Raw genomic sequence first — 22181 nt, forward strand, 5'->3', positions numbered from 1 at the left:
TTTTCTATATTTACTATGTATTGCTTTTTCTGACTTGAACGCCCCGCCCTTCACCATGCTGTGATTTTAACTACATCCAAACACAGTTGGTTCTAACCTCCTCTATAAATACAGGCTTTACCATTTTATTAGCCATAGGTAAGTGTTCACACTAGGCAGACAGGTTAGTTACCCATTCGATCTGAGATTACCTTGACGTTTGGTGAATGGGCTCACAATATTTGGCCAAATTTTGTGCTAAAAATCTCATGTGTTTTTTCATAAATTTCACAAGCCATTATGCTGTTCACATTTCATGTATTGCACATTTCCTTGCTTTAGCACAATAAACTTGAGTGCAGCCATTATCTATTTGCTATGTAAGACTTTTTGGTTATGCACCAGTTCAGACTAGATGGCTGTTCAGTCAGTTTTTCTATATTTACTATGTATTGCTTTTTCTGACTTGAACGCCCCGCCCTTCACCATGCTGTGATTTTAACTACATCCAAACACAGTTGGTTCTAACCTCCTCTATAAATACAGGCTTTACCATTTTATTAGCCATAGGTAAGTGTTCACACTAGGCAGACAGGTTAGTTACCCATTCGATCTGAGATTACCTTGACGTTTGGTGAATGGGCTCACAATATTTGGCCAAATTTTGTGCTAAAAATCTCATGTGTTTTTTCATAAATTTCACAAGCCATTATGCTGTTCACATTTCATGTATTGCACATTTCCTTGCTTTAGCACAATAAACTTGAGTGCAGCCATTATCTATTTAAAATCTAGACACGAACTGGGTTCCCCTGTCAGAAACGATGTTTTCCGGAATCCCATGCAGGCGAACCACATTTTGAAAAAACAGAGGGACCAATTCAGATGAGGAAGGCAACTTAGGCAATGGCACCAAATGGACCATTTTAGAAAAACGGTCACACACCACCCAGATGACAGACATCTTCTGAAAAACAGGGAGATCAGAAATAAAGTCCATAGAGATGTGCGTCCAAGGCCTCTTCGGAATAGGCAAGGGCAACAATAACCCACTAGCCCTAGAACAACAAGGCTTGGCCCGAGCACAAACATCACAAGACTGCACAAAAACACGCACATCTCGAGACAGGGAAGGCCACCAGAAGGACCTAGCCACCAAATCTCTAGTACCAAAAAGTCCAGGATGACCTGCCAGAGTAGAAGAATGAACTTCCGAGATGACTCTACTGGTCCAATCATCAGGAACAAACAGTCTACCAGGTGGACAACGATCAGGTCTATCTGCCTGAAATTCTTGCAAAGCACGTCGCAAGTCTGGGGAGACAGCAGACAAAACCACCCCATCCTTAAGGACACCAGCAGGTTCAGAATCCCCAGGAGAGTCAGGCTGTCACGATACTAGTGGATACAACTGGACACCAGTGGCTAGGTCAAAGAGACTGCAGACACAATGGTTTGAACAAGCAAGATTGTATTTGTGATCTGAATGCTATATAGCATGTAAGTCCAGATAAATGTTCAGTCAATCTGATAAACAGTAATAGCAGAGCTGATACTCTGCGACACAGCATGCAAAGTCACTGAGCAATGAGTGCACAAGACACAGTCTCTTGCAGAGCAGAGGAACACATTAGCTGGCTGGAGTTCTTACTTCACCGCAGGTGTGGTCAGGCAGAGATTTCTGATGTCAGGTGTTTAGCAATCACTTGGTCAGCAGGCAGGGATCCAGACGTGCAGGTTGGCAGAGGACTCCGCCGTTAGGAAAGGACCCACAGGGATTGTAAGTCCAGGCTTGGGACTGCAGAGGAACAAGGTCCAAAACATAATACACAAGCAATGAAACAGAGCAGGTGCTGGCTTTATATACAACTTTGGCAGGAAGCAAGATGGCCGACGTGAAACATCAAGATCCATGTTAACTAAGGGCAAGTCTAAGGGCAAGAGAAACAGATTCCAGGACTAGATACTGACACAGGCTCAAAACTCCTAGAAAGAGCATCTGCCTTCACATTTTTAGAACCCGGTAAGTATGAGACCACAAAATTAAACCGAGAAAAAAACAACGACCAGCGTGCCTGTCTAGGATTCAGGCGCCTGGCAGACTCCAGATAAATCAGATTCTTGAGATCAGTCAAAACCACCACCTGATGTCTGGCACCCTCAAGCCAATGACGCCTCTCCTCAAATGCCCACTTCATGGCCAAAAGCTCCCGATTACCAACATCATAGTTTCGCTCGGCGGCCGAAAATTTACGAGAAAAGAACGCACAAGGTCTCATCACTGAGCAATCGGAACTTTTCTGCGACAAAACCGCCCCTGCTCCGATCTCGGAAGCATCGACCTCAACCTGAAAGGGAAGAGAAACATCAGGCTGGCGCAACACAGGAGCAGATGAAAAGCGGCGCTTAAGCTCCCGAAAGGCCTCCACAGCAGCAGGGGACCAATCGGCAACATCAGCACCCTTTCTAGTCAAATCAGTCAAAGGTTTAGCAACGCCAGAAAACCCAGTTATAAATCGACGATAGAAATTAGCAAAGCCCAAGAATTTCTGAAGACTCTTAAGAGAAGTAGGCTGCGTCCAGTCACAAATAGCCCGAACCTTAACAGGGTCCATCTCAACAGAAGAAGGGGAAAAAATGTACCCCAAAAAAGAAATCTTTTGAACCCCAAAAACACACTTTGAACCCTTTACACACAAAGAACTAGTCCGCAAAACCTGAAAAACCCTCCTGACCTGTTGAACATGAGACTCCCAGTCATCAGAAAAAATCAAAATATCGTCCAAATACACAATCATAAATTTATCCAAATATTCACGGAAAATATCATGCATAAAGGACTGAAAGACCGAAGGTGCATTTGAAAGGCCGAAAGGCATTACTAAATACTCAAAATGGCCCTCAGGCGTATTAAATGCGGTTTTCCACTCATCCCCCTGCTTAATTCGCACCAAATTATACGCCCCACGAAGATCAATCTTAGAGAACCACTTAGCCCCTCTTATGCGAGCAAACAAATCAGTCAACAAAGGCAACGGATACTGATATTTGACTGTAATTTTATTCAGGAGTCGATAATCAATACAAGGCCTCAGAGAGCCATCCTTCTTAGACACAAAGAAAAAACCAGCTCCTAAAGGAGATGAAGAAGGACGAATATGTCCCTTTTCCAGGGACTCCTTAATATACTCTCGCATAGCAGCATGTTCAGGCACAGATAAATTAAACAAACGACCCTTTGGAAATTTACTGCCAGGAATCAGATCTATGGCGCAATCACAATCTCTGTGGGGAGGGAGAGAACCAATCTTAGGCTCTTCAAAAACATCACGATAATCAGACAAAAATGCTGGAATCTCAGAGGGAGTAGATGACGAAATGGAAACCAAAGGTACATCCCCATGAGCCCCCCGACATCCCCAGCTTATCACAGACATTGTTTTCCAGTCAAGGACTGGGTTATGAGATTGTAACCATGGTAATCCAAGCACTAAAACATCATGTAAATTGTACAACACAAGGAAGCGAATCACCTCCTGATGGTCTGGAGTCATACGCATAGTCACTTGCGTCCAGAATTGTGGTTTATTACTAGCCAAAGGGGTAGAATCAATACCCTTCAGAGGTATAGGGACTTCCAGTGGCTCTAAATCAAACCCACAGCGCCTGGCAAAGGACCAATCCATAAGACTCAGGGCGGCGCCAGAGTCCACATAGGCATCCACAGTAATAACTGATAATGAACAAATCAAGGTTACAGACAGAATAAATTTAGACTGTAAAGTGCAAATAGACTTGTCAGCCTTCTTTGTGCGTTTAGAGCATGCTGATATAACATGAGCAGAATCACCACAATAGAAACATAACCCATTTTTACGCCTGTAATTCTGCCGCTCGCTTCTGGACAGAGTTCTGTCACATAGCATATTCTCTGGCGACTTTTCAGAAGATACCGCCAAATGGTGCACAGGCTTGCGCTCCCGCAAACGCCATCAATCTGAATAGCCATTGTCATGGACTCATTCAGACCTGTAGGCGCAGGGAACCCGACCATAACATCCTTAACGGCATCAGAGAGGCCCTCTCTGAAATTTGCCGCTAGGGCGCACTCATTCCACTGAGTAAGCACAGACCATTTACGAAATTTTTGGCAGTATATCTCAGCTTCATCTTGCCCTTGAGATAGGGCTATCAAAGCTTTTTCAGCTTGAATCTCCAAATTAGGTTCCTCATAAAGCAAGCCTAAAGCCAGAAAAAAGGCATCCACATTGAGCAACGCAGGATCCCCTGGTGTCAATGAAAATGCCCAGTTTTGAGGGTCACCTCGCAGCAAAGAAATCACAATCTTAACCTGCTGGACAGGATCTCCAGAGGAGTGAGGTCTGAGAGAAAGGAATAATTTACAATTATATTTGAAATTCAGAAACCGAGATCTATCTCCGGAAAACACCTCTGGTGTAGGAATCTTAGGTTCAGACATCGGAGTATGTATAACAAATTCTTGTAAATTTTGAACCTTAGTAGCAAGATTATTTAAACCTGCAGCCAAGCTCTGAGGATCCATCTTTAAACAGGTGAGATCAGAGCCATTCAAGGATTAGAAGGAGAGAAAGGCAAAGGCTGTAATTAGAGCTGAAATACAACTGATCCAACTATGGAGCAAACATAGGAAAAAAAAAAAAAAACCTCTACAGACTTCTTTTTCTCTCCTTTCTTCTGCCAGTAACTTTAACACGGGCCGGTCATACTGTCATGATTCCCAATGGCAGGGAAACATCAAAACACAAAGATAACGGACGAGCTCTGGGTGATGGAATCTCGAGCTGACCGTGAGCTAAATCTACCACACAACTAATAGTAGCCAGGGAGCATACCTGATTAAGCCTAGATGCCACGCGCCAGCCGGAGGACTATCTACCCCTGGTAGAGGAAGGAACAGACCTGGCTTACCTCTAGGGAAATACCCCAAAAGATGATAGCAGCCCCCCACATGTAATGACGGTGAGTTTAGAGGAAAAGACATACACAGAATGAAGGTAGATTTAGCAAAGAGAGGTCCACTTACTAGATAGCAGAAGGATACAAAAGAGGACTTCACGGTCAACTGAAAACCCTATCAAAAAACCATCCTGAAATTACTTTAAGACTCCTGTGTCAACTCGTGACACAGGAGTGGCAATTTCAGCCCACAAGAGCTTCCAGCTACAGAGAATAACAAAACTGCAAACTGGACAAAAGATACAAAACAAAAGGACAAAGTCCACTTAGCTGATCAGCAGACTAGTAGCAGGAACATGCAACCGAAGGCTCTGGTTACAATGATGACCGGCAAGGAAATGACTGGAGAGCAAGGCTAAATAGGAAACTCCCAAACACTGATGGGAGCAGGTGAACTGAGACAGCAAAGACACACAAGTCACCAGTACCACCAGCAACCACCAGGGGAGCCCAAAAGCGGATTCACAACACCTACAACTGGTTTTGCCATTGCCACGCGTTTTTGGCCAGATACGGGCCCGGCAGATGGAACCTGTTGCGATGTTGATGCCTGCTGCGTCTCCTCCTCCGCTTCAGAACTACTGCCGCCTGCACCCTGTTCCCCCAATGGCTGCCAATCGGGGTCAACAACTGGGTCATCTATGACCTCCTCTTCTATCTCATGTGCAACTTCGTCTGTGTCACCGTGTAAGCCGGTGGTATAGCGTTGACGGGGCACCATAGTCTCAGCTGGGTTTGATTCTGGCTCAATACACTGCGAGGGCAATGTTCTGGTCTGAGTCAAAGGAACAGCATAGTAATCTGGCTGTGGCTGTGCATCTGTGCACTCCATGTCCGATGCAACTTCTACTGGGCATGGCCTGTTAACTGTTTCACTTTCTAACCCAGGAACGGTATGTGTAAAGAGCTCCATGGAGTAACCCGTTGTGTCGCCAGACGCATGCATCCTTCTCTGTTGTTCTTGCTGAAGAAGACAAGGAAGCGACTTCTCCCTGACCGTGAACATCCACTAAGGACGCGCTGCTTTTACATTTACCAGTTCCAGAAGAGGAGGCAAAAGAGCTAGAGGCTGAGTCAGCAAGGAAAGCCAAAACTTTTTCTTGCTGCTCCGGCTTTAAAAGCGGTTTTCCTACTCCCAGAAAAGGGAGCGTTCGAGGCCTTGTGTAGCCAGACGACGAACCTGGCTCAACAACTCGAGACTTAGGTGCTGTACTGCTTTTACCACGACCACCTGATGCTCCACCACCACTACCATCATTACCAGCTGACAATGACCGCCCACGGCCACGACCTCTTCCACCAGACTTCCTCATTGTTTGCAAAACGTAACCAAAGTAACGGTATTTGTTACTGTAAAACAACTTATAAGGTGAACTCAAACTTCTGTAGGATTTATATATACCTTTATAGGTGGCTGACACTGAAAGGAAAATCAGGCCCAATGTTACACACTAGGTTTTCTGGGCCCCAATAATTTGAACAGATGGCACACACAGGACCGACACTCAAGCTGAAATGCCAATCTTAATCTCCCACTATTTATTTTTTTTCAGGGAGAATTTAAAAAAAAAAAAAATTCCCAGTATGACACACTAGGTTTTATGTGCCCCAATAATTTGAGACAGATGGCACACACAGGACCGGCACTCAAGCTGAAATGCCAATCTTAATCTCCCACTATTTTTTTCTTTCAGGGAGAATTAAAAAAAAAAAAAATTCCCAGTATGACACACTAGGTTTTATGTGCCCCAATAATTTGAGACAGATGGCACACACAGGACCGGCACTCAAGCTGAAATGCCAATCTTAATCTCCCACTATTTTTTTTTTCAGGGAGAATTTAAAAAAAAAAAAATCCCAGTATGACACACTAGGTTTTATGTGCCCCAATAATTTGAGACAGATGGCACACACAGGACCGGCACTCAAGCTGAAATGCCAATCTTAATCTCCCACTATTTTATTTGTTTTCAGGGAGAATTTTTTTAAAAAAAAATTCCCAGTATGACACACTAGGTTTTCTGTGCCCCAATAATTTGAGACAGATGGCACACACAGGACCGGCACTCAAGCAGAAATGCCAATCTTAATCTCCCACTATTTAATTTTTTTCAGGGAGAATTAAAAAAAAAAAAATACCAGTATGACACACTAGGTTTTCTGTGCCCCAATAATTTGAGACAGATGGCACACACAGGACCGGCACTCAAGCTGAAATGCCAATCTTAATCTCCCACTATTTTTTTTTTCAGGGAGAATTTAAAAAAAAATAAAAATTCCCAGTATGACACACTAGGTTTTATGTGCCCCAATAATTTGAGACAGATGGCACACACAGGACCGGCACTCAAGCAGAAATGCCAATCTTAATCTCCCACTATTTAATTTTTTTCAGGGAGAATTAAAAAAAAAAAATCCCAGTATGACACACTAGGTTTTATGTGCCCCAATAATTTGAGACAGATGGCACACACAGGACCGGCACTCAAGCTGAAATGCCAATCTTAATCTCCCACTATTTTTTTTTTTCAGGGAGAATTAAAAAAAAAAAAATTCCCAGTATGACACACTAGGTTTTATGTGCCCCAATAATTTGAGACAGATGGCACACACAGGACCGGCACTCAAGCTGAAATGTGTCATGATCTCAATGGCAAGAGAACATAGCATAAGCATATATAGGAACTAGCTCTTGGAAGATGGGAACTGAGCTGACCATGAACTAAACCTAACGCACAACTAGCAGTGGCCGGGTAGCATGCCTACGTTGATTCTAGATGCCCAGCCCAGCCGGAGGACTAAATAAAGCTAGCAGAGGAAAATATTAGTCCTAGCTCACCTCTAGAGAAATACCCCGAAAGGAGACAGAGGCCCCCCACATGTATTGGCGGTGAGTTGAGATGAAATAACAAACGTAGTATGAAAATAGGTTTAGCAAATTTGAGGTCCACTTACTACATAGCAGAAGACAGAAAGGACACTTTCATGGTCAGCTGAAAACCCTATCAAAAACACCATCCAGAAATTACTTTAAAACTCTGGCATTAACTCATAACACCAGAGTGGCAATTCCCGTTCACAAGAGCTTTCCAGACACAGTAACGAAACTACAGCTGTGAACTGGAACAAAATGCAAAAACAAACATGGACAAGAGTCCAACTTATCTAGTAGTTGTCTAGGAGCAGGAACAAGCACAGAGAGGCTTCTGATAACATTGTTGACCGGCAAGCAACTAACAGAGCAGCAAGGTTATATAGCGACTCCCACATCTTGATGGGAACAGGTGAACAGAGAAGATGAAGACACCAGTTCAATTCCACCAGAAGCCACCGGGGGAGCCCAGAATCCAAATTCACAACAGTACCCCCCCCTCAAGGAGGGGGCACCGAACCCTCACCAGAACCACCAGGGCGATCAGGATGGGCCCTATGAAAGGCACGAACCAGATCGGAGGCATGAACATCAGATGCATTCACCCAAGAATTATCCTCCTGGCCGTATCCCTTCCACTTGACCAGATACTGGAGTCTCCGTCTGGAAACACGAGAGTCCAAGATTTTCTCCACAACGTACTCCAACTCACCCTCAACCAACACCGGAGCAGGAGGCTCAACGGAAGGCACAACCGGTACCTCATACCTGCGCAATAATGACCGATGAAAAACGTTATGAATAGAAAAGGATGCAGGGAGGTCCAAACGGAAGGAAACAGGGTTAAGAATCTCCAATATCTTATACGGGCCGATAAACCGAGGCTTAAACTTAGGAGAAGAGACCCTCATAGGGACAAAACGAGAAGACAACCACACCAAATCCCCAACAGAAAGCCGAGGACCAACACGACGGTGGCGGTTGGCAAAAAGCTGAGTCTTCTCCTGGGACAACCTCAAATTGTCCACCACCTGCCCCCAGATCTGATGCAATCTCTCCACCACAGCATCCACTCCAGGACAATCCGAAGATTCCACCTGACCAGAGGAAAATCGAGGATGAAACCCCGAATTACAGAAAAACGGGGACACCAAAGTGGCAGAGCTGGCTCGATTATTGAGAGCGAACTCCGCCAATGGCAAAAAAGCAACCCAATCATCCTGGTCAGCAGACACAAAACACCTCAGATATGTCTCCAGGGTCTGATTAATCCGCTCGGTCTGGCCATTCGTCTGAGGATGGAAAGCGGACGAAAAAGATAAATCTATGCCCATCCTAGCACAGAATGCCCGCCAAAATCTAGACACGAATTGGGTCCCTCTGTCAGAAACGATATTCTCAGGAATACCATGCAAACGAACAACATTTTGAAAAAACAGAGGAACCAACTCGGAAGAAGAAGGTAACTTGGGCAGAGGAACCAAATGGACCATCTTAGAAAAACGGTCACACACCACCCAGATGACAGACATCTTCTGAGAAACAGGCAGATCTGAAATAAAATCCATCGAGATGTGCGTCCAAGGCCTCTTAGGAATAGGCAAGGGCAACAATAATCCACTAGCCCGAGAACAACAAGGCTTGGCCCGAGCACAAACGTCACAAGACTGCACAAAGCCTCGCACATCTCGTGACAGGGAAGGCCACCAGAAGGACCTTGCCACCAAATCCCTGGTACCAAAAATGCCAGGATGACCTGCCAACGCAGAAGAATGAACCTCAGAGATGACTCTATTGGTCCAATCATCAGGAACAAACAGTTTATCAGGTGGGCAACGATCAGGTCTCTCCGCCTGAAACTCCTGCAAGGCCCGCCGCAGGTCTGGAGAAACGGCTGACAATACCACTCCATCCTTAAGGATACCTGTGGGCTCAGAGTTACCAGGCGAGTCAGGCTCAAAACTCCTAGAAAGGGCATCCGCCTTAACATTCTTAGAACCCGGTAGGTATGACACCACAAAATTAAACCGAGAGAAAAATAATGACCAGCGCGCCTGTCTAGGATTCAGGCGCCTGGCGGTCTCAAGATAAATCAAATTTTTGTGGTCAGTCAATACCACCACCTGATGTCTGGCCCCCTCAAGCCAATGGCGCCACTCCTCAAAAGCCCACTTCATGGCCAAAAGCTCCCGATTCCCAACATCATAATTCCGCTCAGCGGGCGAAAATTTACGGGAAAAGAAGGCACAAGGCCTCATCACGGAGCAGTCAGAACTTTTCTGCGACAACACTGCCCCAGCTCCGATCTCAGAAGCGTCGACCTCAACCTGAAAAGGTAGAGCAACATCAGGCTGACGCAACACAGGGGCAGAGGAAAAACGGCGCTTAAGCTCCCGAAAGGCCTCCACAGCATCAGGGGACCAATCAGCAACATCAGCACCCTTCTTAGTCAAATCGGTCAATGGCTTAGCAATATCCGAAAAACCAGCAATAAATCGACGATAAAAGTTAGCAAAGCCCAAAAATTTCTGAAGACTCTTAAGAGAAGAGGGCTGCGTCCAATCACAAATAGCTTGAACCTTGACAGGATCCATTTCAATGGAAGAGGGGGAAAAAATATATCCCAAAAAGGAAATCCTCTGTACCCCAAAAACACACTTCGAACCCTTCACACACAAAGAATTAGACCGCAAAACCTGAAAAACCCTCCTGACTTGCTGGACATGAGAGTCCCAGTCATCCGAAAAAATCAGAATATCATCCAGATACACAATCATAAATTTATCCAAATAATCGCGAAAAATATCATGCATAAAGGACTGGAAAACTGACGGAGCATTAGAAAGACCAAAAGGCATCACTAAATACTCAAAGTGGCCCTCGGGCGTATTAAATGCGGTTTTCCACTCATCCCCCTGCCTGATTCGCACCAAATTATACGCCCCACGAAGGTCAATCTTAGAGAACCACTTGGCCCCCTTTATGCGAGCAAACAAATCAGTCAGCAACGGCAATGGGTATTGATATTTAACAGTGATTTTATTCAAAAGCCGATAATCAATACATGGTCTCAAAGAGCCGTCTTTTTTTGACACAAAGAAAAAACCGGCTCCTAAGGGAGATGACGATGGACGAATATGTCCCTTTTCCAAGGACTCCTTTATATATTCTCGCATAGCAGCATGTTCAGGCACAGACAGATTAAATAAACGACCCTTTGGGTATTTACTACCCGGGATTAAATCTATGGCACAATCGCACTCTCGGTGCGGAGGTAACGAACCAAGCTTGGATTCTTCAAAGACGTCACGATAGTCAGACAGGAACTCAGGAATTTCAGAGGGAATGGATGATGAAATGGAAACCACAGGTACATCCCCATGAGCCCCCTTACATCCCCAGCTCAACACAGACATAGCTCTCCAGTCGAAGACTGGGTTGTGAGATTGCAGCCAAGGCAATCCTAGCACCAAATCATCATGTAGATTATACAGCACCAGAAAGCGAATAATCTCCTGGTGATCCGGATTAATACGCATAGTTACTTGTGTCCAGCATTGTGGTTTATTATTAGCCAATGGGGTGGAGTCAATCCCCTTCAGAGGAATAGGAGTCTCCAAAGGCTCTAAATCATACCCACAGCGTTTGGCAAAGGACCAATCCATAAGACTCAAAGCGGCGCCAGAGTCGACATAGGCGTCCGTGGTAATAGATGACAAAGAGCAAATCAGGGTCACAGATAGAATAAATTTAGACGGTAAGGTGCAAATGGAAACAGATTTACCAAGCTTTTTAGTGCGCTTAGAGCATGCTGATATAACATGAGTAGAATCACCACAATAGAAACACAACCCATTTTTCCGTCTAAAATTCTGCCGCTCGCTTCGGGACAGAATTCTATCACACTGCATACTCTCTGGCGACTTCTCAGTGGACACCGCCAGATGGTGCACTGGTTTGCGCTCCCGCAAACGCCTATCGATCTGAATAGCCATTGTCATGGACTCATTCAGACCCGTAGGCACAGGGAACCCCACCATAACATCCTTAATGGCATCAGAGAGACCCTCTCTGAAAGTCGCCGCCAGGGCGCACTCATTCCACTGAGTAAGCACAGACCATTTACGGAATCTTTGGCAGTAAATTTCCGCTTCATCTTGCCCCTGAGATAGGGACATCAAAGTTTTTTCTGCCTGAAGCTCCAAATGAGGTTCGTCATAAAGCAACCCCAAGGCCAGAAAAAACGCATCCACATTGAGCAACGCAGGATCCCCTGGTGTCAATGAAAAAGCCCAGTCTTGAGGGTCGCCCCGGAGCAAGGAAATCACAATCCTGACCTGCTGTGCAGGGTCTCCGGCAGAGCGAGATTTCAGAGACAAAAATAATTTGCAATTATTTCGAAAATTCTGAAACCCGGATCTATTCCCCGAGAAAAATTCCGGCAAAGGAATTCTCGGCTCAGATACAGGTGCATGACAAACAAAATCTTGCAAATTTTGTACCTTCGTGGCGAGATTATTCAAACCTGCAGTTACACTCTGAAGATCCATTACAAACAGGTGGACACAGAGCCATTCAAGGGTTAAGAGGAGGTAAGAAGCAGCTAGACAGCAATTAAGGGCTAGGCAGCAAAACTCTGAGGGGAAAAAAAAAAAATTTCCCTTCAACACTTCTTTTTCTCCTGCTTCAGCCCAAACAATTAACACTTTGCGGGCCGGTCAAACTGTCATGATCTCAATGGCAAGAGAACATAGCATAAGCATATATAGGAACTAGCTCTTGGAAGATGGGAACTGAGCTGACCATGAACTAAACCTAACGCACAACTAGCAGTGGCCGGGTAGCATGCCTACGTTGATTCTAGATGCCCAGCCCAGCCGGAGGACTAAATAAAGCTAGCAGAGGAAAATATTAGTCCTAGCTCACCTCTAGAGAAATACCCCGAAAGGAGACAGAGGCCCCCCACATGTATTGGCGGTGAGTTGAGATGAAATAACAAACGTAGTATGAAAATAGGTTTAGCAAATTTGAGGTCCACTTACTACATAGCAGAAGACAGAAAGGACACTTTCATGGTCAGCTGAAAACCCTATCAAAAACACCATCCAGAAATTACTTTAAAACTCTGGCATTAACTCATAACACCAGAGTGGCAATTCCCGTTCACAAGAGCTTTCCAGACACAGTAACGAAACTACAGCTGTGAACTGGAACAAAATGCAAAAACAAACATGGACAAGAGTCCAACTTATCTAGTAGTTGTCTAGGAGCAGGAACAAGCACATAGAGGCTTCTGATAACATTGTTGACCGGCAAGCAACTAACAGAGCAGCAAGGTTATATAGCGACTCCCACATCTTGATGGGAACAGGTGAACAGAGAAGATGAAGACACCAGTTCAATTCCACCAGAAGCCACCGGGGGAGCCCAGAATCCAAATTCACAACAGTACCCCCCCCTCAAGGAGGGGGCACCGAACCCTCACCAGAACCACCAGGGCGATCAGGATGGGCCCTATGAAAGGCACGAACCAGATCGGAGGCATGAACATCAGATGCATTCACCCAAGAATTATCCTCCTGGCCGTATCCCTTCCACTTGACCAGATACTGGAGTCTCCGTCTGGAAACACGAGAGTCCAAGATTTTCTCCACAACGTACTCCAACTCACCCTCAACCAACACCGGAGCAGGAGGCTCAACGGAAGGCACAACCGGTACCTCATACCTGCGCAATAATGACCGATGAAAAACGTTATGAATAGAAAAGGATGCAGGGAGGTCCAAACGGAAGGAAACAGGGTTAAGAATCTCCAATATCTTATACGGGCCGATAAACCGAGGCTTAAACTTAGGAGAAGAGACCCTCATAGGGACAAAACGAGAAGACAACCACACCAAATCCCCAACAGAAAGCCGAGGACCAACACGACGGTGGCGGTTGGCAAAAAGCTGAGTCTTCTCCTGGGACAACCTCAAATTGTCCACCACCTGCCCCCAGATCTGATGCAATCTCTCCACCACAGCATCCACTCCAGGACAATCCGAAGATTCCACCTGACCAGAGGAAAATCGAGGATGAAACCCCGAATTACAGAAAAACGGGGACACCAAAGTGGCAGAGCTGGCTCGATTATTGAGAGCGAACTCCGCCAATGGCAAAAAAGCAACCCAATCATCCTGGTCAGCAGACACAAAACACCTCAGATATGTCTCCAGGGTCTGATTAATCCGCTCGGTCTGGCCATTCGTCTGAGGATGGAAAGCGGACGAAAAAGATAAATCTATGCCCATCCTAGCACAGAATGCCCGCCAAAATCTAGACACGAATTGGGTCCCTCTGTCAGAAACGATATTCTCAGGAATACCATGCAAACGAACAACATTTTGAAAAAACAGAGGAACCAACTCGGAAGAAGAAGGTAACTTGGGCAGAGGAACCAAATGGACCATCTTAGAAAAACGGTCACACACCACCCAGATGACAGACATCTTCTGAGAAACAGGCAGATCTGAAATAAAATCCATCGAGATGTGCGTCCAAGGCCTCTTAGGAATAGGCAAGGGCAACAATAATCCACTAGCCCGAGAACAACAAGGCTTGGCCCGAGCACAAACGTCACAAGACTGCACAAAGCCTCGCACATCTCGTGACAGGGAAGGCCACCAGAAGGACCTTGCCACCAAATCCCTGGTACCAAAAATGCCAGGATGACCTGCCAACGCAGAAGAATGAACCTCAGAGATGACTCTATTGGTCCAATCATCAGGAACAAACAGTTTATCAGGTGGGCAACGATCAGGTCTCTCCGCCTGAAACTCCTGCAAGGCCCGCCGCAGGTCTGGAGAAACGGCTGACAATACCACTCCATCCTTAAGGATACCTGTGGGCTCAGAGTTACCAGGCGAGTCAGGCTCAAAACTCCTAGAAAGGGCATCCGCCTTAACATTCTTAGAACCCGGTAGGTATGACACCACAAAATTAAACCGAGAGAAAAATAATGACCAGCGCGCCTGTCTAGGATTCAGGCGCCTGGCGGTCTCAAGATAAATCAAATTTTTGTGGTCAGTCAATACCACCACCTGATGTCTGGCCCCCTCAAGCCAATGGCGCCACTCCTCAAAAGCCCACTTCATGGCCAAAAGCTCCCGATTCCCAACATCATAATTCCGCTCAGCGGGCGAAAATTTACGGGAAAAGAAGGCACAAGGCCTCATCACGGAGCAGTCAGAACTTTTCTGCGACAACACTGCCCCAGCTCCGATCTCAGAAGCGTCGACCTCAACCTGAAAAGGTAGAGCAACATCAGGCTGACGCAACACAGGGGCAGAGGAAAAACGGCGCTTAAGCTCCCGAAAGGCCTCCACAGCATCAGGGGACCAATCAGCAACATCAGCACCCTTCTTAGTCAAATCGGTCAATGGCTTAGCAATATCCGAAAAACCAGCAATAAATCGACGATAAAAGTTAGCAAAGCCCAAAAATTTCTGAAGACTCTTAAGAGAAGAGGGCTGCGTCCAATCACAAATAGCTTGAACCTTGACAGGATCCATTTCAATGGAAGAGGGGGAAAAAATATATCCCAAAAAGGAAATCCTCTGTACCCCAAAAACACACTTCGAACCCTTCACACACAAAGAATTAGACCGCAAAACCTGAAAAACCCTCCTGACTTGCTGGACATGAGAGTCCCAGTCATCCGAAAAAATCAGAATATCATCCAGATACACAATCATAAATTTATCCAAATAATCGCGAAAAATATCATGCATAAAGGACTGGAAAACTGACGGAGCATTAGAAAGACCAAAAGGCATCACTAAATACTCAAAGTGGCCCTCGGGCGTATTAAATGCGGTTTTCCACTCATCCCCCTGCCTGATTCGCACCAAATTATACGCCCCACGAAGGTCAATCTTAGAGAACCACTTGGCCCCCTTTATGCGAGCAAACAAATCAGTCAGCAACGGCAATGGGTATTGATATTTAACAGTGATTTTATTCAAAAGCCGATAATCAATACATGGTCTCAAAGAGCCGTCTTTTTTTGACACAAAGAAAAAACCGGCTCCTAAGGGAGATGACGATGGACGAATATGTCCCTTTTCCAAGGACTCCTTTATATATTCTCGCATAGCAGCATGTTCAGGCACAGACAGATTAAATAAACGACCCTTTGGGTATTTACTACCCGGGATTAAATCTATGGCACAATCGCACTCTCGGTGCGGAGGTAACGAACCAAGCTTGGATTCTTCAAAGACGTCACGATAGTCAGACAGGAACTCAGGAATTTCAGAGGGAATGGATGATGAAATGGAAACCACAGGTACATCCCCATGAGCCCCCTTACATCCCCAGCTCAACACAGACATAGCTCTCCAGTCGAGGACTGGGTTGTGAGATTGCAGCCAAGGCAATCCTAGCACCAAATCATCATGTAGATTATACAGCACCAGAAAGCGAATAATCTCCTGGTGATCCGGATTAATACGCATAGTTACTTGTGTCCAGCATTGTGGTTTATTATTAGCCAATGGGGTGGAGTCAATCCCCTTCAGAGGAATAGGAGTCTCCAAAGGCTCTAAATCATACCCACAGCGTTTGGCAAAGGACCAATCCATAAGACTCAAAGCGGCGCCAGAGTCGACATAGGCGTCCGTGGTAATAGATGACAAAGAGCAAATCAGGGTCACAGATAGAATAAATTTAGACGGTAAGGTGCAAATGGAAACAGATTTACCAAGCTTTTTAGTGCGCTTAGAGCATGCTGATATAACATGAGTAGAATCACCACAATAGAAACACAACCCATTTTTCCGTCTAAAATTCTGCCGCTCGCTTCGGGACAGAATTCTATCACACTGCATACTCTCTGGCGACTTCTCAGTGGACACCGCCAGATGGTGCACTGGTTTGCGCTCCCGCAAACGCCTATCGATCTGAATAGCCATTGTCATGGACTCATTCAGACCCGTAGGCACAGGGAACCCCACCATAACATCCTTAATGGCATCAGAGAGACCCTCTCTGAAAGTCGCCGCCAGGGCGCACTCATTCCACTGAGTAAGCACAGACCATTTACGGAATCTTTGGCAGTAAATTTCCGCTTCATCTTGCCCCTGAGATAGGGACATCAAAGTTTTTTCTGCCTGAAGCTCCAAATGAGGTTCGTCATAAAGCAACCCCAAGGCCAGAAAAAACGCATCCACATTGAGCAACGCAGGATCCCCTGGTGTCAATGAAAAAGCCCAGTCTTGAGGGTCGCCCCGGAGCAAGGAAATCACAATCCTGACCTGCTGTGCAGGGTCTCCGGCAGAGCGAGATTTCAGAGACAAAAATAATTTGCAATTATTTCGAAAATTCTGAAACCCGGATCTATTCCCCGAGAAAAATTCCGGCAAAGGAATTCTCGGCTCAGATACAGGTGCATGACAAACAAAATCTTGCAAATTTTGTACCTTCGTGGCGAGATTATTCAAACCTGCAGTTACACTCTGAAGATCCATTACAAACAGGTGGACACAGAGCCATTCAAGGGTTAAGAGGAGGTAAGAAGCAGCTAGACAGCAATTAAGGGCTAGGCAGCAAAACTCTGAGGGGAAAAAAAAAAAATTTCCCTTCAACACTTCTTTTTCTCCTGCTTCAGCCCAAACAATTAACACTTTGCGGGCCGGTCAAACTGTCATGATCTCAATGGCAAGAGAACATAGCATAAGCATATATAGGAACTAGCTCTTGGAAGATGGGAACTGAGCTGACCATGAACTAAACCTAACGCACAACTAGCAGTGGCCGGGTAGCATGCCTACGTTGATTCTAGATGCCCAGCCCAGCCGGAGGACTAAATAAAGCTAGCAGAGGAAAATATTAGTCCTAGCTCACCTCTAGAGAAATACCCCGAAAGGAGACAGAGGCCCCCCACATGTATTGGCGGTGAGTTGAGATGAAATAACAAACGTAGTATGAAAATAGGTTTAGCAAATTTGAGGTCCACTTACTACATAGCAGAAGACAGAAAGGACACTTTCATGGTCAGCTGAAAACCCTATCAAAAACACCATCCAGAAATTACTTTAAAACTCTGGCATTAACTCATAACACCAGAGTGGCAATTCCCGTTCACAAGAGCTTTCCAGACACAGTAACGAAACTACAGCTGTGAACTGGAACAAAATGCAAAAACAAACATGGACAAGAGTCCAACTTATCTAGTAGTTGTCTAGGAGCAGGAACAAGCACATAGAGGCTTCTGATAACATTGTTGACCGGCAAGCAACTAACAGAGCAGCAAGGTTATATAGCGACTCCCACATCTTGATGGGAACAGGTGAACAGAGAAGATGAAGACACCAGTTCAATTCCACCAGAAGCCACCGGGGGAGCCCAGAATCCAAATTCACAACAGTACCCCCCCCTCAAGGAGGGGGCACCGAACCCTCACCAGAACCACCAGGGCGATCAGGATGGGCCCTATGAAAGGCACGAACCAGATCGGAGGCATGAACATCAGATGCATTCACCCAAGAATTATCCTCCTGGCCGTATCCCTTCCACTTGACCAGATACTGGAGTCTCCGTCTGGAAACACGAGAGTCCAAGATTTTCTCCACAACGTACTCCAACTCACCCTCAACCAACACCGGAGCAGGAGGCTCAACGGAAGGCACAACCGGTACCTCATACCTGCGCAATAATGACCGATGAAAAACGTTATGAATAGAAAAGGATGCAGGGAGGTCCAAACGGAAGGAAACAGGGTTAAGAATCTCCAATATCTTATACGGGCCGATAAACCGAGGCTTAAACTTAGGAGAAGAGACCCTCATAGGGACAAAACGAGAAGACAACCACACCAAATCCCCAACAGAAAGCCGAGGACCAACACGACGGTGGCGGTTGGCAAAAAGCTGAGTCTTCTCCTGGGACAACCTCAAATTGTCCACCACCTGCCCCCAGATCTGATGCAATCTCTCCACCACAGCATCCACTCCAGGACAATCCGAAGATTCCACCTGACCAGAGGAAAATCGAGGATGAAACCCCGAATTACAGAAAAACGGGGACACCAAAGTGGCAGAGCTGGCTCGATTATTGAGAGCGAACTCCGCCAATGGCAAAAAAGCAACCCAATCATCCTGGTCAGCAGACACAAAACACCTCAGATATGTCTCCAGGGTCTGATTAATCCGCTCGGTCTGGCCATTCGTCTGAGGATGGAAAGCGGACGAAAAAGATAAATCTATGCCCATCCTAGCACAGAATGCCCGCCAAAATCTAGACACGAATTGGGTCCCTCTGTCAGAAACGATATTCTCAGGAATACCATGCAAACGAACAACATTTTGAAAAAACAGAGGAACCAACTCGGAAGAAGAAGGTAACTTGGGCAGAGGAACCAAATGGACCATCTTAGAAAAACGGTCACACACCACCCAGATGACAGACATCTTCTGAGAAACAGGCAGATCTGAAATAAAATCCATCGAGATGTGCGTCCAAGGCCTCTTAGGAATAGGCAAGGGCAACAATAATCCACTAGCCCGAGAACAACAAGGCTTGGCCCGAGCACAAACGTCACAAGACTGCACAAAGCCTCGCACATCTCGTGACAGGGAAGGCCACCAGAAGGACCTTGCCACCAAATCCCTGGTACCAAAAATGCCAGGATGACCTGCCAACGCAGAAGAATGAACCTCAGAGATGACTCTATTGGTCCAATCATCAGGAACAAACAGTTTATCAGGTGGGCAACGATCAGGTCTCTCCGCCTGAAACTCCTGCAAGGCCCGCCGCAGGTCTGGAGAAACGGCTGACAATACCACTCCATCCTTAAGGATACCTGTGGGCTCAGAGTTACCAGGCGAGTCAGGCTCAAAACTCCTAGAAAGGGCATCCGCCTTAACATTCTTAGAACCCGGTAGGTATGACACCACAAAATTAAACCGAGAGAAAAATAATGACCAGCGCGCCTGTCTAGGATTCAGGCGCCTGGCGGTCTCAAGATAAATCAAATTTTTGTGGTCAGTCAATACCACCACCTGATGTCTGGCCCCCTCAAGCCAATGGCGCCACTCCTCAAAAGCCCACTTCATGGCCAAAAGCTCCCGATTCCCAACATCATAATTCCGCTCAGCGGGCGAAAATTTACGGGAAAAGAAGGCACAAGGCCTCATCACGGAGCAGTCAGAACTTTTCTGCGACAACACTGCCCCAGCTCCGATCTCAGAAGCGTCGACCTCAACCTGAAAAGGTAGAGCAACATCAGGCTGACGCAACACAGGGGCAGAGGAAAAACGGCGCTTAAGCTCCCGAAAGGCCTCCACAGCATCAGGGGACCAATCAGCAACATCAGCACCCTTCTTAGTCAAATCGGTCAATGGCTTAGCAATATCCGAAAAACCAGCAATAAATCGACGATAAAAGTTAGCAAAGCCCAAAAATTTCTGAAGACTCTTAAGAGAAGAGGGCTGCGTCCAATCACAAATAGCTTGAACCTTGACAGGATCCATTTCAATGGAAGAGGGGGAAAAAATATATCCCAAAAAGGAAATCCTCTGTACCCCAAAAACACACTTCGAACCCTTCACACACAAAGAATTAGACCGCAAAACCTGAAAAACCCTCCTGACTTGCTGGACATGAGAGTCCCAGTCATCCGAAAAAATCAGAATATCATCCAGATACACAATCATAAATTTATCCAAATAATCGCGAAAAATATCATGCATAAAGGACTGGAAAACTGACGGAGCATTAGAAAGACCAAAAGGCATCACTAAATACTCAAAGTGGCCCTCGGGCGTATTAAATGCGGTTTTCCACTCATCCCCCTGCCTGATTCGCACCAAATTATACGCCCCACGAAGGTCAATCTTAGAGAACCACTTGGCCCCCTTTATGCGAGCAAACAAATCAGTCAGCAACGGCAATGGGTATTGATATTTAACAGTGATTTTATTCAAAAGCCGATAATCAATACATGGTCTCAAAGAGCCGTCTTTTTTTGACACAAAGAAAAAACCGGCTCCTAAGGGAGATGACGATGGACGAATATGTCCCTTTTCCAAGGACTCCTTTATATATTCTCGCATAGCAGCATGTTCAGGCACAGACAGATTAAATAAACGACCCTTTGGGTATTTACTACCCGGGATTAAATCTATGGCACAATCGCACTCTCGGTGCGGAGGTAACGAACCAAGCTTGGATTCTTCAAAGACGTCACGATAGTCAGACAGGAACTCAGGAATTTCAGAGGGAATGGATGATGAAATGGAAACCACAGGTACATCCCCATGAGCCCCCTTACATCCCCAGCTCAACACAGACATAGCTCTCCAGTCGAGGACTGGGTTGTGAGATTGCAGCCAAGGCAATCCTAGCACCAAATCATCATGTAGATTATACAGCACCAGAAAGCGAATAATCTCCTGGTGATCCGGATTAATACGCATAGTTACTTGTGTCCAGCATTGTGGTTTATTATTAGCCAATGGGGTGGAGTCAATCCCCTTCAGAGGAATAGGAGTCTCCAAAGGCTCTAAATCATACCCACAGCGTTTGGCAAAGGACCAATCCATAAGACTCAAAGCGGCGCCAGAGTCGACATAGGCGTCCGTGGTAATAGATGACAAAGAGCAAATCAGGGTCACAGATAGAATAAATTTAGACGGTAAGGTGCAAATGGAAACAGATTTACCAAGCTTTTTAGTGCGCTTAGAGCATGCTGATATAACATGAGTAGAATCACCACAATAGAAACACAACCCATTTTTCCGTCTAAAATTCTGCCGCTCGCTTCGGGACAGAATTCTATCACACTGCATACTCTCTGGCGACTTCTCAGTGGACACCGCCAGATGGTGCACTGGTTTGCGCTCCCGCAAACGCCTATCGATCTGAATAGCCATTGTCATGGACTCATTCAGACCCGTAGGCACAGGGAACCCCACCATAACATCCTTAATGGCATCAGAGAGACCCTCTCTGAAAGTCGCCGCCAGGGCGCACTCATTCCACTGAGTAAGCACAGACCATTTACGGAATCTTTGGCAGTAAATTTCCGCTTCATCTTGCCCCTGAGATAGGGACATCAAAGTTTTTTCTGCCTGAAGCTCCAAATGAGGTTCGTCATAAAGCAACCCCAAGGCCAGAAAAAACGCATCCACATTGAGCAACGCAGGATCCCCTGGTGTCAATGAAAAAGCCCAGTCTTGAGGGTCGCCCCGGAGCAAGGAAATCACAATCCTGACCTGCTGTGCAGGGTCTCCGGCAGAGCGAGATTTCAGAGACAAAAATAATTTGCAATTATTTCGAAAATTCTGAAACC

The sequence above is a fragment of the Ranitomeya variabilis genome, chromosome 1 (genome assembly GCF_051348905.1).
Source record: "Ranitomeya variabilis isolate aRanVar5 chromosome 1, aRanVar5.hap1, whole genome shotgun sequence".
NCBI classification, from domain to species: domain Eukaryota; kingdom Metazoa; phylum Chordata; class Amphibia; order Anura; family Dendrobatidae; genus Ranitomeya; species Ranitomeya variabilis.